The sequence below is a fragment of the Myiozetetes cayanensis genome, unplaced genomic scaffold, assembly GCF_022539395.1.
Source record: "Myiozetetes cayanensis isolate MyiCay16 unplaced genomic scaffold, myiCay2020 scf4, whole genome shotgun sequence".
NCBI lineage: Eukaryota > Metazoa > Chordata > Aves > Passeriformes > Tyrannidae > Myiozetetes > Myiozetetes cayanensis.
The window spans coordinates 35,955,901-35,972,473 of record NW_026087631.1 but is presented as its reverse complement, the minus strand read 5'-3'; the positions used below and the strand labels follow the sequence as shown (position 1 = coordinate 35,972,473).

The window sequence follows — 16,573 nt, the reverse complement described above, 5'->3', positions numbered from 1 at the left end:
TGAAGGGAAGCAGAGGAGAGAAAGGAGTGTTAACTAGTTAAAACTCCAAGCTGGTATATGCTCGATTCTCTGTAATCTCCCTCTGCCTTTTCACATTGCCTGTGAATCCTCTCACCTACACAGTGGAAACAGGTAGCGTCTTCATGGGAAATTTCTCCAGACATGTGAAGTTCCAAATCAGAAAGCTGCACTCACTGTAATAGTGCTATCAACAGTACAACAAATTATTAGACTGCAAGAAATTATATATAATTTTCACCTTTTTCTTTCTCTTCAGAAAAGCACAAAATTGTCTCACTCCAAGGTGAATTCTGTGTCACTGAGCCATTGACTCATCTCCTTCCTGATCCACCTTTTCAATGCTATGAAATTTTGACACTGGCAAGGTTCATGCAAAAGGGAAGAGTATACCCCCTCCAGTTAACTTTCACATAAAGTTTTGCCATTTGCCAAAACATATCAGAATAACATGGAACACAGTCTCCTACTTCTTGGATAAATATTCTAACCACAAAACTACTGCACAAAATGGCAAGCACTATCACAAAACAATTTTGCTCAAAACAGTGGCTAAAGAAACAAACTTGTACCATTTCATTCAGACCTCATATTTGAATGTGACTATTAGGTATCGCTGTGAGTGCTTGTTAGACTAGAGAGGACTTGTAAGGACACCATCTTCCTTAACACTAAGTTGACATACATGTATTAGATGAATACCAACACGCTCAGCCTCTTCAAGGCAGTTATTATTCTGGTCAGCGATTGTAACAGGATTCAGAGGAAATTTTACTGATCTGAGTTCTGGGGCTCCCAACATAACTGGGATGTGGGCTTCCTGAAGCAAGTCTAGAGCAGAACAATAAAAATGACTGGAGTGATGGAACAACTCTCCTATGAAGATAAGCCACGAGAACTGGGACTATTCAGCATGAAGATGAGAAGGCTCTGGGGAGACCTTATAGTAGCATTCCAGTACCTAGAGGGGCCTCCAAAAGAGCTGCAAAGGGACTTTTTAGAAGGGCATGTAGTGATAGGACAAGAAGCAATAACTTTAAACTGTAAGACGGAAGGTTTAAGTTAGATGTTAGGAAGAAATTCTTTACTGTGAGTGGGTTCCCCTAGTCCAATGTAGATTAAACCAGAAGCAAACTGACCTTTCAAAGTATCTCATTTCACATACCCTAAAGTCTCAGAAGCTGTTCATAGGTCAAAAACATTCTTTTTCAAGGTACTTGTGAGTCTGTTTAAACAAATCCATGTAAAAAGACTACTGCACTCTTCATGCTGTAGGCAATATTAATTCCAAAATATTACTCATGGTTTACATTTTGACTTACATGTAAATTGTTTGCAGGAACTATTTACCTAAGTAATTTACACTTGCAGGAATAGGGTCTGTGTTCAAAATTTAGAATAAGCAGCAACATGTGACAGCAAAAGCCACTGTCTCAGTACCAAAAGCAACCTACCCAAAAAGCTTGCAGAGAGCAAACCACCATGACAACCAGCATTCCAAATATGGCAAGACCACACAAATACCCCATACAATATGGAAAACAGCAATATACTACTTGACATTACACAGAAAAACATTCACCAGGACAGTAGAATGCTCATCCTTGGACAGCAGTAAAAACTGGCCACTTATACTGATACAGCAGCGCTGCCTCCACCATCTCCTCCTCTCTTAAGAAGGACTGTCCCTTTGCAAAAGGCTTAGCAATTATACCTGAAGTAGCACCTCTAGCTATTTAATCTGTTACTCTTTCACACATGACATATCATTTTCCAGTTCAGCATCCCAAGCGACAACTTCCACAATTATCTTTCTAAAAAACTGACTGTTTATGCTTTTTTTTTTTTAGGGTTTATTTTGGTTACCTATAAACCTACTTAAAACTCTAATGATTGAAAACCTGGGGAAATCTTTCAAGCTTCACAACTAAGTTTCAATTTGGCAAACACTACATCATACTCAACCACAACCTAGTAAACAGAACCATATACGTAAATAATTACAACTGATGTGGTAGTGAAAATTTGTTTTCTGAAGTTGACTATTCCTAGTCCAGTTCCTGAACTTCCTTTTACAAGCACTGGAAAACAAAAAACATCCTACCCCATGACAAACCTTACTTAGTGGAAGTTTCATAGGAATTAAAGTCCTAGTCAATACTCCAGAGGGAGACAATTTTCAGAGCCAGCTAATTTTTTAATTAAATTCTAAAATAGGATGGAATGGCTTTGAATACACACTAAACAGTTACTGCTTCCTAATACTATAACATGCATCAGACAAAAAACTTTTAGTGCCATCAAAATATTATAATATTCCTAAAGGTACATTAGAAGTATTTCTTCTATGAAAAGAAGTTCATTCAAGTTAGTAGAAAAACTAGAGATGCTGTTCCTCCATATGTAATTGTAAGACTTTATGTAGAAATGGTAGAAAATAGTCCTTTATCTAATGACTAAATCTACCCAACACTTCTAAGTAGGAAAAAAAAAAATCTGAAGTTTTTGTTGGAAGAGAGTCTAATTTTTATATCCAAAACAAAATGAAAAGACTAACAACCTTTACCAGTCAAAGAAAAAAATACTTCTGAAAATCAGCTATGCCTTCCCTTGCACCATTTGCTATAAATATTTATAGTAGAGAACAAAAGTCAGCTGATTAGCTCACCCACTGCTGCATTATAGCAAACTGCTGACTTTTTGACGTGACTAGGTAAACTGCAACATATAATCAGACATTCAAAATGACATACATAAGGCTTCACAGAAGACTGAAGCACCCAAGTCCTTTACAGCAGTTTGCCAACTATGTCATGCAGCCATTACCACCAGTCCACTTAACTGTAAAAAGAAGGTCTGACACAGGTAGCCAAAAAAGCTGTAAATATCCAATAATGATTACAAAAGAAAGAAAACATTGGCAGGGGAAAGAGCAAAATAAAAACCAGTACTTAATTTCTTGCCTGGAAAGAAGCTCCTAGAAAGTCACTGGCATTGCAAGTATAGGATTACTTCAAGATATGACAAACTTGCTATCACTAGGGTCCCATGGTATCATGTTCAAAGCTGACATGATTTAAGCTGACAGAAATACTGCAAAAGTCAGCTACTTCTTGCCCCACTAGGATAACCCTTTCATCAGGTAGAAGGTGAATGGCACAGGGAGGGAGAGGGGAGCAATAAAAATAGCCAGAAGGAAAAGACCAACCACAGCAGAAACTACGCATTTCCCTACACCAAAAACTGAACAAGAACTGGAAACCTTGTAACTTTAGCCAGCTCCTGGAAATGCTCCATTAATACAGTGGGAAATGTCAGAGGTGCTTTCCAGCAGATTTGTCTATTCAAATACACTTCAAGGCCTTCAACCCCATTAGTGTACAGAAACAAATCACCACAACCCATAATACTCTCAGCAACTGTTTTCACTTTCAAAACCTTAAATTTTACTGTTTTGCTTATGAATTATACTTGGGAGCAATTAAAACAGTATTACCTATGTCCAATATGCAAAACCCTGGACATTCTGTTTCTCATAAATATTAAGTTTTACAAAAGTTGTAGTAAAAATGTATATGTGCCTTGTAGTGTATTGAATGTTTCAAGACTGTCTCCTCTGCAGCTGTTGCAAAAGAGAGGAAGGATGTTTGGATGCTCGCCTCGTTCTCACTACTTCCAGTCTTTCTACAGTTAACTGTTACAAAACTGTATTTTCAAATGTAAACCATGCTGAATCATCCATGTATCCAGGACACACTGGACAGTTCATAATCTTCTTGATGCTTAGCACAGGATATTGGACTAAGCTGTGGATTGTGTCAGGACCTGAAAACATACTCAGAGACACACTGCCATTATAAATCCTACGCACTCTCACAAGCAGCTGCTCTGTTGAGCATTCTCACACTCACTCCAAGAAAACTGACTTCCCCTCTAAGTTGTTTAAGGAGTTTCAACACTTCAATTACTGCAGTTATATTCCAGAGTCAGGGTGACTCAAGCAGCATTCAGTTCTTTTAGACATTAGCAATTCATATCACAGGAGCAATCTCCTAAGAGCAAGCAGCTCGCAGATACAGGAATTCAAGGAGATGTTTCAAATAACACAGAGAGAGCCAAAAAACAGGTGATCTCCAGCTATGTCTACCAGAGTATCATCATAAATTTTAAAGAGACTGAAAAGTCTCTAATCATAAGACACATTGCTGACAAGTTGTTGAGCGACAAGCTGAACATCTTTCCTAAACAAAAACCTAAAAATGAGGTGAAATAGCAATGTCCTCCTATAAACCGAGAAGACTTCAGGGAGCCTTTCTCCTAATTTTTTCACTTTTAATTGTAGCTTCTAACACATAATTTCAGGGAATTTGCTCCCAGCAGCAGTAAGCTAACCAATATAAGTATTCTACCAAGAAAACTGAATATTTTTCAAGTTCAAAAGTTTGTATTTAGGAGACGATCTGTGAACTTCTTGAACACAAAACCTAAAATATGAGCACTGTCACCTCCAGCACCTAAACTGAAAGTTAAGCCTGAGATCAGGTATCATGCCACACATAGATCAGGTGTCACTTCACACACAAAGACTGCTCCTGGGTTTAGGATCATTTCCTTGCTTTCTGAAAAAAATAAAAATACGCTTTTGAATCTTAAAATAAAGACGTGTTTCCTTTAATTTATTCTGGCATTAAAAAAAAATCCCAGTAGTGAACCAAAACATCAGAAGCCATGTGTTAAAATTATTTTGATGGTAAATAAAAACATCTCCATAAAAAGTGATTGTCTTGCCACTCCTCCACATAAGAAATAAAAAGATACTCCAACACAGACCCGCACTCACAATGCATAGCACGAGGTATAATTTCCAGAAAAACCCTTCAGTCTCAAGTATGATTTCACTGAAGTATTAACCAGAAGGTGGGGCTATCCCATTAGCAGCATCCAGTCACCCGGCATTATACAAAATACACACTGAAAGCTACCTGCAAAACAAGGAAGATTTTCAAGAAATATATATACCTATATAGTATATACCGATAAAGTGCACATATATATATGTATAAACATGCACACATGTTCTAAACGAACAGCATTTGTGGGAATACACTCGTTGGAGAGTTAATTCCCTCATGATAGAAAAGCAAATGCATAAAAATCAACATTCATACAAGACTACACAGAAGTTTCATAGTGTTTTTACACTACACAGGTACACAGAGGAACTCAATCTCCGCCTCTATATACTATAGAAAGCTTACTGCTGTAAGTATCTAAGTACCTATAGTAACAGTTCATCCAGCTCAGGATTCCTAAACATCTGACAAAGCTCAGTGCCTGAAAACAGTTTACACTGACGAAAAGCATCACCCCACCCCGATACTGCAACCTATTTCTCAGACGTTCCCTGTCGAGCATCTGAACTGACACCTAGAGAAAAATACGTGATATGCCAGATTTCCACTACTGCAAGAGGAGGCACGAAAAGGAGGGGGGGGGGCGGGGGGAGGGCGAAGAAAAACCAAACGCCAAATGTTAACAAACCCCTACAAACGGAGCGTTAAGTTAGGCAGACGTTGGGCAGGCCGAGTCGCACGGTACGTGAGGCAAGTGTTACGCCAACCGCCGTGTTTTCCGTGCAATGCCTGCGCTGGGTTCGCCCTCCGGCGCGGCACGGGGCACAGAGCCGCAGCGCTCGGAGGCCGGCAGGGCCGGGGGTCCCCTGCAGCCTTTGCGGCAGCAGGGCCGGCCGGCAGCGGCCCCGCAGGCGCGGCGCGGAGGGGGCAGCTCGCCCCGCGGCCAGCGCCGGCCTCCGTGCGGCTGCACCGCGCGCCGCGGGCGGACCCGGCCCCGCCGGGCCCGGAAAACAGGCACCGCTCCTACCGTGGGGCCCGCGCCCATCTCCGCGGCGGGAGCGCGCAGCGCACGGCCCAGGCAGCCCCGCCGCTCTCCAGCAGGTACGCGCCCGGTGCGGCGGGGAGCCGGCACGGAAGGAGCCCCGCCCTGCTCTGCCCCGCCCTCCCCAGCCCCGGCCCCCGCCCTGCCCCGCTGCGGCCCGCTCCGCGATGCCCGGCCGCGGGGCTTCACCTTCGCGGTGGGCGGGGAGCCCCCCACTCACCCCGCGGCGCTCAAGCTGGGGCGCCGTGCGGCGGCGGCGGCTCCGCGCTGCGCCCCCGCCGTCCTCATGCGCGGCGGCAGGACCTGCCCGCACCGCAGCGCGTCACCGGCCCCGCCGCGCCCCGCCCGCCCGCGCGCAAGCGCCGCCACCGCCGCTGCGGGGGGAGCGGCGCCCGCGCCGGCCCCGGCATGGGAAGATCTCACGGCTGTAGGATCAGCTGGACGAGTCCCGTGAATCCACCGGGCCGGCCACGCCTGCCGCCCCACACCCTCCGACCGAGGTATCCGCACCGGTATACAAGTACTTAAGAGTGGATGCCAAGAGGACGGAGCCAGGCTCTGCTCGGTGGTGCCAGGAAATCGGACAAGAGGCCAAGGGGCAGAAGAAACTGATGCACAGAAGTTCCACTTGAACATGAGGAAGAACTTCCTTACTGTGCAGCTGAACGAAAACTGGAAGAGATTGCCCAGAGAGGTTGTAGGATCTCCTTCACTGGAGCGTGAGATTAGGTTAGCTGGTTAGAGCATGGTGCTAATAAGACCAAGTCACAAGTTTGATCCCTTGTACAGGCTGTCCACTTAAGAGCTGAACATGATGACCTTTGTGGGTCCCTTCCAACTCAGAATATTCTGTGATTCTTTGAGGTACTCAAGAACCACCTCAACGCAATCCTGTGCCACGTGCTCTATGATAACCCTGCTTCGAGCAGGAAAATTGGACCTGAGGACCTACTGTGCTCTCTTCCAGCCAGATGGATTCTGTGACTTTGGATTCCAGAACTCCAGTGAGTGCTTCTCCACAGCGCAACCTTCACCTGCTTATTATGGCAACCACAGTGAAACCAAGGAATCCCACTGCCCAGGACACTGAGGAATCATGGAAGTAAGGAAGAAAACTCGGTTATTTTTAACAATCAAAGGCTTCAATTCCCACATGCACACCTTTCCCCTCCAAATCTTTGCAAAAGAGAAAAAATACCTCATACACATCGAAACATTCTATGGCAAATTAACCTTCACGCAGCTGGTTTTGAACTGCTCAGTATCACTGATACCTTCTAGAAATGGGCATTTTAATCTCCCTCTCTGACACTTGTTAAGGTGGAACAACCAAGAACAGTATTTTCTTTTTTCATTAAGTTCCTTAAATGAAGAAACTGCTAAGAATACCAAGGCCAAATCCGTATACTATAGTTGTTTACAAAACTTATATGGGAGAAGCAGCCCTTTAGTGAAGACTGGTAAACTGAAATCCAGTTCAAATCTCACACTAATAATAGCCAAAAATAAAGGCACAATCCCTAATAAAATATGTGAATTTCCCAATGACGTTGTGTATCCATGGAGTGACCCATTCTTAGTCTTGTTCAGTAAAAAGCAGATTTCAGATCCTTTAAACTACACACTTTTATTCACCCTCCCTTTCAAAGTGCATATACCTGGCCACCACATTTGCAACTCCTGTCCTACACACATCATTCATTTCACTCACAAAGACAAGAACAAAGATAGCCAAGACTTTTCTACTGTCTAGGAGGTAGCTATGTGTTTTGTGTGACAGTTTGCAACTCTTCCATAGGGCTGATTCACCTGAAGAATAGTTTATAGTTACTGTTTGTTAGTCCTTTAACTTGCGTGGTGTTACAGTGTTAGAAAGGTAAGTTCTGCCTGTTTTCCACGCAACAGTCCACAGATGATCCATGCAGAAAACACACATCTAAACCTTATGGACACAGAACAAAGCTGCTTTACTGGCAGGTCAGAAGAAACCACACGAGTGAGGAGCAGTGGACTACTTTTGTGTAGATATGACAGATGGAAGATCCTGGTCCTCCTATCTCCTATTTATGCATAAATGCTTTAATAAATTTTCTTAAGTCCCCATCACACCATATTAACAAAAACAGATAGTCAGTTGTGCATTTGTTCTATTATTCATTTGGTCTTTCTCTGGCAAATAATTCAATATTAATTATGCTTCCTCGAACTTGTAAACCATGGGTTATGATCATAAAACATATGTGGATTGGGAAGGAGATTCCTCCCTCTCTTACAAGGTTCTCCAGTTATCTAGCATGAATGAGAAGAATGCAGATTATCAGAATGCAAGGACTTTACCAGTACATTGGCAACAGAGAGGAATAGAAATCAATACAACTACAAGTTGTACTGTGAATTCTATTAATAGAATTATTTTAAATGCATAGCTCTGTCTAAAGCAAGGCAGAAGACATGGAATAAACTAAAATATGACTCAGGCAAAGACAAAAATAGTGTCAGCCAGGCTCTGGCAAGTAAAGAGCAAATAAGGGGGGTGTAGATAAAAATCTCTCAAATCTTTTTAAAGCTGAAGTCAGAGTAAGCACACTTAAGATAGTTATGAAAACAAAGTTTTAAACAGCTCTGTATGTGTCCTGACACATGACAAAAATAAATCAGTTAAAAATATGAGAATTCTTTACTGAAGAAATGGGGTACAGCAGTAGCTCAAATTAATTTAACACTGCCAAAAAGTGTGATTTCATTTAAGAAAAAATTAATTACAGTAATGGGCCTAAATAAATTACTTATATCAGTTACTGAAACCCATTAACTTTTCTCACAGAGTGTAAACAAAGAATGCAGAACATAATTGGATGGGGAGATTGCATTTGTCTTGATTATTCTATCCAAAAAACTGCTTAAGGGAGAACTATTTTTACTAGCTAAACATTTGTTTATGGAAAGTTAAACATCACTGAATGACTGAACCTAGATTTTCTTTTTTTTGGCAGATAAATTGATTCCAAGTTTAGGATTTATTTGTATAGAGAACAATTTTACCTTTAAAAAACCTGACTCTGATGTACAAAGGCAGTAGCAGGCCACTGCTGTTCTTAAAACAATTCTCACTAATTCAGATACATTTTACTTATATGAGACTGGAAGAATCTGCCCTAGCTTTCTTTGTTTTCAAACACAATACTGTGTTGCAAAAGTGAGTTGTTTATCCATTGAATCTCTTATAAAGGCGTAGTCAAAAGTCATGTTATATTAAATACAATCCTAAACTATTATCTTATGCTATGTAATTAATATAATGGTTTATTATTCTTTTGATTTCACAAAATTTTGTAACATTTCAAGTAAAATCTTTAATAGCCATACAAAACTATTGCAAACAATTTACATTTTACTTAGAGTAGATCTTAAATCTGTGGTGTTTTGAAAAAAAGTCATGGCCAATTATATGGCCATTAAGTAAAGGTTTGATGGGGAGCCAGGCATGCATCTCTGAAAATAGTATCAACAGTAATACTGTCTTGTGGAGCAGAACTTCACACAAAATTAAATCTCTAGGTTTGACCAAGTGACCCACCTAGGGGATGAGGGAAAGGCTGTGGATGTAGTCTACCTGAGCTACAGTAAAGCCTTTGGTAGTCTCTCTCACAGGATTCTCCTGGAGAAACTGCCTGCTCATGGAGTGCACACGTGCAGTTTGCTGGGTTAAAAAGTGGCTGGGCTGAGAGTGATGGTGAATGGAGTAACTTCCAGCTGGTGACTGGTCACTAGTGGTGTTCCCCAGGGCTCAGTGCTGGGCCAGTCCTGTTTACTATCTTTACCAGTTATTTGGATGAGGGGATCAAGTGCCCCCTCAGTTTGCAGATGACACCAAATTGGATGGGAGTGTTCATTTGCTGGATGGCAAGAAAGCTCTGCAGAGGGATCTGGATAGGCTGGGTCCATGGGCTGAGAACTACAGTATGAGGTTCAGTAAAGCAAAGTGTGGGGTCGTACCCTTATGTCACAACAGCCCCAGGCAGCCCTACAGGCTTGGGGAAGAGTGGCTGGAAAGCTGCCCAGAAGAAAGGAACCTTCTGGTTGCCAGCCAGCTAGATGAGCCAACCGTGTGCCCAGCTGGCCAAGAAGGTCAGTGGCATATTGGCTTGTATCAGCAATAGTGTGGCCAGCAGAACTAGGGAAGAGATGGTCCCTCTCAGAGTACTCTTGGTGTTTACTGTGAGGCCGCACCTTGAATCCTTTGTTCAGTTCTGGGCCACTCACTTCAGGAGAGACATTGAAGTGCTGGAGCTTGCCCAGAGAAAGACAAGGGAGCTGGGAAAGGGTCTGGAGCACATGAACTGTGAGGAGTGGCTGAGGGAGCTGGGGTTGTTTGGCATAGAGAAAACAAAGCTCAGTGGTGACCTAATCGCTTTCTACAGCTACCTGAAAGGAGGGTGTAACTTGCTCTTCTCCCAGGCAAGTAGCAACAGAAAAAGAGGACACAGCGTCAAGCTGTGCCAGAGGAGGTTCAGATAGAAAAATTCAGGAAGAATTTTTTCACTGAAAGGGTGGTTAAGTGTTGGAACCAGCTTCCCAGGGAGGTGGTGGATTCACCATCCCATCATTCAGTAAATGACGGGACATGGAACTTAGTGCTACGGTTTAATTGGCATGGTAGTGTTTGGTCAAAGGTTGGATGTGGAGGTCTTTTCCAGCTTAATGATTCTGTGATTTGTAGGGCATTTGGTCATCGGAATATACCTTTTTAAAGGAACAACCTAAGCACTTAAGAAAGAATTAACAAATATATGCTAATCTACACTCTATGTGTAGATTATGTGGAAAGACAAGGACATCAGAGGTTCCGTAACATAAAAAGGCAGCTTACATTTTAACATAAATTGCATTGCGTTCATTTAGCATTACTGACAAGGCAATATAAGCAATTAATTGAGTGACATTTTGCAGAGACACAAGTTTTCAGACAAAAATGGGCTCCTCACTCCCAACTGCATGTTTATAATCTGTTAAAAAACATTTACTACTAAGTTAGCAATACAGTATAACTTCCAGGATCAGACATACAGCTAAAATAATCACAAGTAATTTTAAAAGTTAATGGTTATCCCTCCTGGGAGCAGGAAAGGGTTGTAAGGCATTAGAACAGACTGCCCAGGGAAGAGGTGGAGCCACCATCTCTGGAAGTGTTCAAAAACATGTGGGTATGGCACTTGAGGACATGGTATAATGATAAGTATGACAGTTGATAGCTGGACTTGAAGGTCTTTTCCAGCTTTAATAATTCTCTGATTCTAGGATAAAAGCAAGGAAAAAGCTCTTCAAAATAATTTAATGGTTTGTAACATATAAGTGTTTTTAGATCCTATCCTGTTCCTTTCAAATTATTAACTGGATAATCACTGTTTCCTACTAAAACTTAACCTCTGTTATTTAAATCTGCCTTGCCTGTTGCTATATTCCCATGTACTGAACATATCCAGTCAGTTCCAGATAATGAACACAGCTAACAGCTCTCCTTGACTCTGAAAACCAATCATGCCTTCATGTGGGAGCCAGCACTTGACTACATACACACTGGAGAATTACATTTTGGCTCTTTATCTCTAGATGCGTCATTCCTTGCTAACAATTAGAACTTGGTACTTCTCCAGATTGCTGCTGTTCTTAGAGGATAATTTCTAATTATCTTAAAGGATAATTTCTATTTATCTTAGAGGATAATTTCCTGCTCCAGCTGGTAAATGAATCTACCAGATCTACCAGTAGATCTGTTGTTTAAAGACAGAGAGGGGCTGGTGGGAGATGTGGTGGTCGGAGGCTGCCTGGGGCACAGTGACCATGAAATAATAGAGTTTGCAATACTCAGGGATACAAGGAAGGCCATCAATAAAACCTCTACGCTGGAATTCCGGAGGGCAGATTTTGGCCTGTTCAGAAGACTGGTCCAGAGCTTACTCTGGGAAAAAACCCTTGAAAACAAGGGGGTACAGGAGCGATGGACGTGCTTCAAGAAAGAAGTCTTGAGTGCACAGGAACAGGCTCTACCAGTGTGCCAAAAGGCAAGCTGGCAGGGTAGATGACCAGCTTGGTTGAATATGGAGGTTCTGAAAGAAATTAGGGATAAAAAGAGACCTTACAGACTGTGGAAAATAGGGCTTGCTACTCAGGATGAGTTTAGGAGTATAACTAGTTTATGCAGAAAAAAAATTAGACAAAAGCACAATTTGAAGTCAATTTGGCTACTTCTGTTAGGGATAACAAAAAGCACTTCTATAAATACATTAATAACAAAAGGAGGGGCAAGGAAACCTCCTTTCTTTGTCGAACTTGGGGGGAACATAGTTAACAGGGATGAGGAGAAGGCTGAGGTACTTAACACCTATTTTGCCTCAGTATTCACCAGTAGGACAGGTGGCCCTCAGGACAACTGGCCTCTAGAGCTGGTAGACAGGGATAGGAAGCTGAATAGCCCTTCTGTGTTCCAGGAGGAAATAGTCAGTGACTTATTGAGCCACCTGGATCCACACAAGTCCATGGGACCAGATGGGATCCATCCTAGGGTGATGAGGGAGCTGGCAGAAGAGCTTGCCAAGCCGCTCTCCATCATTTACCAACAGTCCTGGCTCACTAGGGAGGTCCCAGATGACTGGAAGCTGGTGAATATCATGCTGATTGTCCCAGTTTAAATGAGACAAGGGTCTTTTGCTGAGGATGGATTAGGAGGAAAAGACCCAAACTTCTCTTTCTAAGCAATTATAAATCCAAAATTAAGAGGCTCCGATTGAAGGAAAACAAATTATGGAAAAGGGAAAATAACAGCCCTTTATTAAAAGGTATGTGTGTATTAACAGGAACACGGAAAAAAAACAAAACAAAACAAGTAAAACAACCAAGCAATACTCCTATACCCACCAATAACCCCCTTCAAGAACAAAACTGATAAACTGGCAAAAGGAAAATTAAACAGTTCAATTTCTTGCACCCTTTGGTGCAGTTCCAACCACAGTCAGCAGGGGGCGCCGTCGGGTCACTGGAGATGCAAAATTTGTAATGTCCTGTACCATTCACCAGGTGGCGCTGTTGGGTCACTGAAGGTGCAGAACTTGTAGTGTCCTATAGCAGTCACCAGGTGGCGCTGTTGGGTCACTGAAGGTGCAGAACTTGTAGTGTCCTATAGCAGTCACCAGGTGGCGCTGTTGGGTCACTGAAGGTGCAGAACTTGTAATGTCCAGTGCCCGTCACCGGGCGGCGCTGAGAGATCCTTGGTTGCCGCCAGGTGGGTTGAAGGAAAGGGAAAGAAACAACACTCCCCAGGGTATATCGGAGAAAGAAGAAAAAAAACCTCGATTCCCCTTCCCTTCCCACACTGGAAAAAAAAAGGGGGGGGGAAGGGGGGAAGGAAAAAAAACCAGCAATAAAATAGAAAGTTCTCCCAATGGAAGAAAACTCACAAACTTCAGCTGGTTAGGATTAGTTTCAAGCAGGGCCTGCAGCCAGCAACAGCTGAGAAGAGAGCAGCAGCAAATTCTCCTCCGGCAGGAAGAAAGAAGAAACCGGGCAGCTCTGCAGCTTGCAGCAGGTCCTCTGCCCACCGGCACACACACCAGCCACACTTCCCCACCTCCCTCCAGCCACACACTAGCCCCCCCCAGCTCCTCCCCCTTCATTGTCAAGGAGACTAATCTCGGCCATTAGTGGACCAGGGCCAATTCTTTTGTTCACCTGATGGCTCATATACAGAGCACACACACACACACACACACACACACACACACACACACACACACACACACACACGCGGCAGGGGGAAGGGAAAGAAAAATTCCTTGCTAAAATCGGAACTATGACACTGATCAACAAAAAGGGCTGCAAGGAGGACCTGGGAAACTCCAGGCCTGTCAGCCTGACCTCAGTACCTGGCAAGGTTATGGAGCAGATCATCCTGAGTGCAATCACACAGCACCTACAGGATGGACAAGGGATGAGACCCAGCCAGCATGGGTTTAGGAGGGGCAGGACCTACCTGATCTCCTTTTATGATCAGCTGACCCACCTGGTAGATGAGGGGAAGGCTGTGGATGTGTCTGTCTGGACTTCAGCAAAGCCTTTGACACTGTCTCCCACAGCACACTCCTGGAAAAGCTACAGCCCAGGGCTTGGAGAGGGGCACTCTGTGCTGGGCTAGGAACTGGCTGGAGGACCGGGCCCAGAGAGTGCTGGTGAACGGGGCTGCATCCAGCTGGGGGCCGGTCACCAGTGGTGTCCACAGGGATCAGTGCTGGGCCCAGTCCTGTTTAACATCTTTATCGATGATTTAGATGAGGGGATTGAGTCCATCATCAGCAAATTTGAAGATGACACCAAGCTGGGGGGAAGTGTCGATCAGCTGGAAGGCAGGAGGGCTCTGCAGAGGGACCTGGATAGGCTGGAGAGTTGGGCTGATTCCAGCGGGATGAGGTTCAACAAGACCAAGTGCCGGGTCCTGCCCTTTGGCCACAACAACCCCTGCAGCGCTACAGGCTGGGCACAGAGTGGCTGGAGAACAGCCAGGCAGAAAGGGAGCTGGGAGTTTGGATCTACAAGAAGGTGAACATGAGCCAGCAGTGTGTCCAGGTGGCCAAGAAGGCCAATGGCATAAAGAACAGTGTGGCCAGCAGGACCAGGGAAGTGATTCTTCCCCTGTACTCAGGGCTGGTGAGACCACACTTCGAATATTGTGTTCAGTTCTGGGCCCCTCAGTTCAGGAAGGATATTGAGGTGCTGGAGCAGGTCCAGAGAAGAGCAACCAGGCTGGTGAAGGGACTTAAGCACAAGTCCTATGAGGAGAGGCTGAGGGAGCTGGGGTTGTTTAGTCTGGAGGAGTCTCAGGGGAGACCTCATCACTCTCTACAACTCCCTGAAAGGAGGTTGTGGCCAGGTGGGGGTCGGTGTCTTCTCCCAGGCAATCAGCAGTAGGACAAGAGGGCATGGGCTTAAGCTCTGCCAAGGGAGGTTTAGGTTGGATATTAGGAAGAAATTCTTTACAGAGAGAGTGATCAGGCATTGGAATGGCCTGCCTAGAGAGGTGGTGGATTCACTGTCTCTGGAGGTTTTTAAGATGAGGCTGGATGTGGCATTGAGTGCCATGACCTAGTAATCACAGTGGGATTGAATCAAGGGTTGGACTTGATGATCTCAGATGTCTCTTCCAACCCAGTTAATTCTATGATTCTATGATTCTTTTTCACCTTTGGGAAGATCTTTTGCACTCTGTTACAGGTGTATTTCAGCGCATACAAAAGCATTTCAGTTCAACTTAATATCTGTGGTTCATTCAGCTACTTTTCTTAATGTGGTGGTTTTAATCTAGGCCTTCCTTGGTTACCAGTTTGTAACCAAGGAAGGGGCAGTGTTCCCAGTATTCCATACGATTTTTACGTAAATCGGGGTATAAATAAGAAGGGAAGAGAGGTCTTCACTCTCTTCTCTTCCGGCGAGGTTTGGGAACAGTGGGTCCTTGTGTTGGTCTCGCTTATCTAAGGCTGAGGCCTGCAGCGACCGCTGGCCTGCCACGTGGAGGATAGCAGAGTGTTGCTCTATATGCCAGTCCTGCTTTTTTGTAAAGGACATGGTGAGATTTGTTTTACTAGTTATTTTACTAATTCTCGGGTTTGATTGCGTATATCTGCTCGGTGTCCCTTTTTTGTTCCCTTTTGTTCCCCTTTCCCTATCCCTTTGGGGGGTGTTTGGATTCCTTTTTGCTGTGTACATAGCATCTTAACTGTAATATACATCAAATATATATTTTTTTTAATATAACTAGCTTGATTTTTGGGTTCTTCAATTTGCATAATTTTTTTCCTTTGCCCTGGGGAAAGAAGGAAGGGGGAAGGCAGGGGGAGGCTGCTACTGGGGTTTGGGCATTTGGCAGGGAGCCAAGTCCGAACCATTACATATTTTTTGGTGGCCTGTACGGGGCCGTACTGAAAATGAAATAACCCACCAATAGCCTTCACACAGAATTCAGAGTGTATAGATTTGTATCCTGATGGACAATGTTCATTTAAGTGTTATGGTACGATGGCTGATTTGGAGGGGGCACCTTCAGGACTTGAGTGTTAAACCATTCTCTGGAGGTGTAATACTCTCCCAAACTGCCCCTCGAGCACGTGGCTCTATGAGCCCCTAAGAAGGACACACAGACCATGGCTGAGGGACGGACGAAAGAGGAAGTTTATAGGGGATGGGGGTTTATATGGCTTTCAGGGGGGTTGAAAAGGGACCAATTACAAGGTCAAGGTACTACAGAAAAACCCAGTCAGGTAAAGAGTTAATAGCCAATAGAAAGAGGTGAACAAAGGCCAATGAGAAGACCTAAGGATATCTTCCCAGGACATTCTTGCATAAGGGTCCTTCACAGGGGGGTGTTGGGAAGGAGACGAGTGACTTTGCAAAATATAGAAAAGCTATCTTAAGATCTGTTTAAACAACATTGAAAACTTCTGTTTCTATAACAGAAGAGCTGTTTTCTTCTTTTCCTTCACCAGTCCATCTCTGACAGGACTTCTTCCATTCCATATAGGGCAAATCCATTGCTACATTATGGAGACTGGGAGTCAGAAAGACTGGGTTTTTCAGGGCAGGAAGTGGACAGGTTTTTAAAGTGATGCAGTGTATT

The 16,573-nt window shown here is 43.7% G+C and overlaps 1 protein-coding gene across 3 annotated transcripts in view; it reads right to left on the bottom strand.

The window, feature by feature from the left end:
- Nucleotides 1–6,240, bottom strand: part of AGTPBP1 (ATP/GTP binding carboxypeptidase 1) — a 56,278-nt gene extending 50,038 nt beyond the window's left edge. The window contains exon 1 of one of the 3 annotated variants that reach the window (XM_050329701.1): nt 6,134–6,240. The gene's annotated coding sequence lies outside the window, so the exon portion shown is untranslated. The other 2 variants (XM_050329703.1, XM_050329702.1) reach the window with 2 other exon arrangements.
- Nucleotides 6,241–16,573: the final 10,333 nt, after the last annotated feature.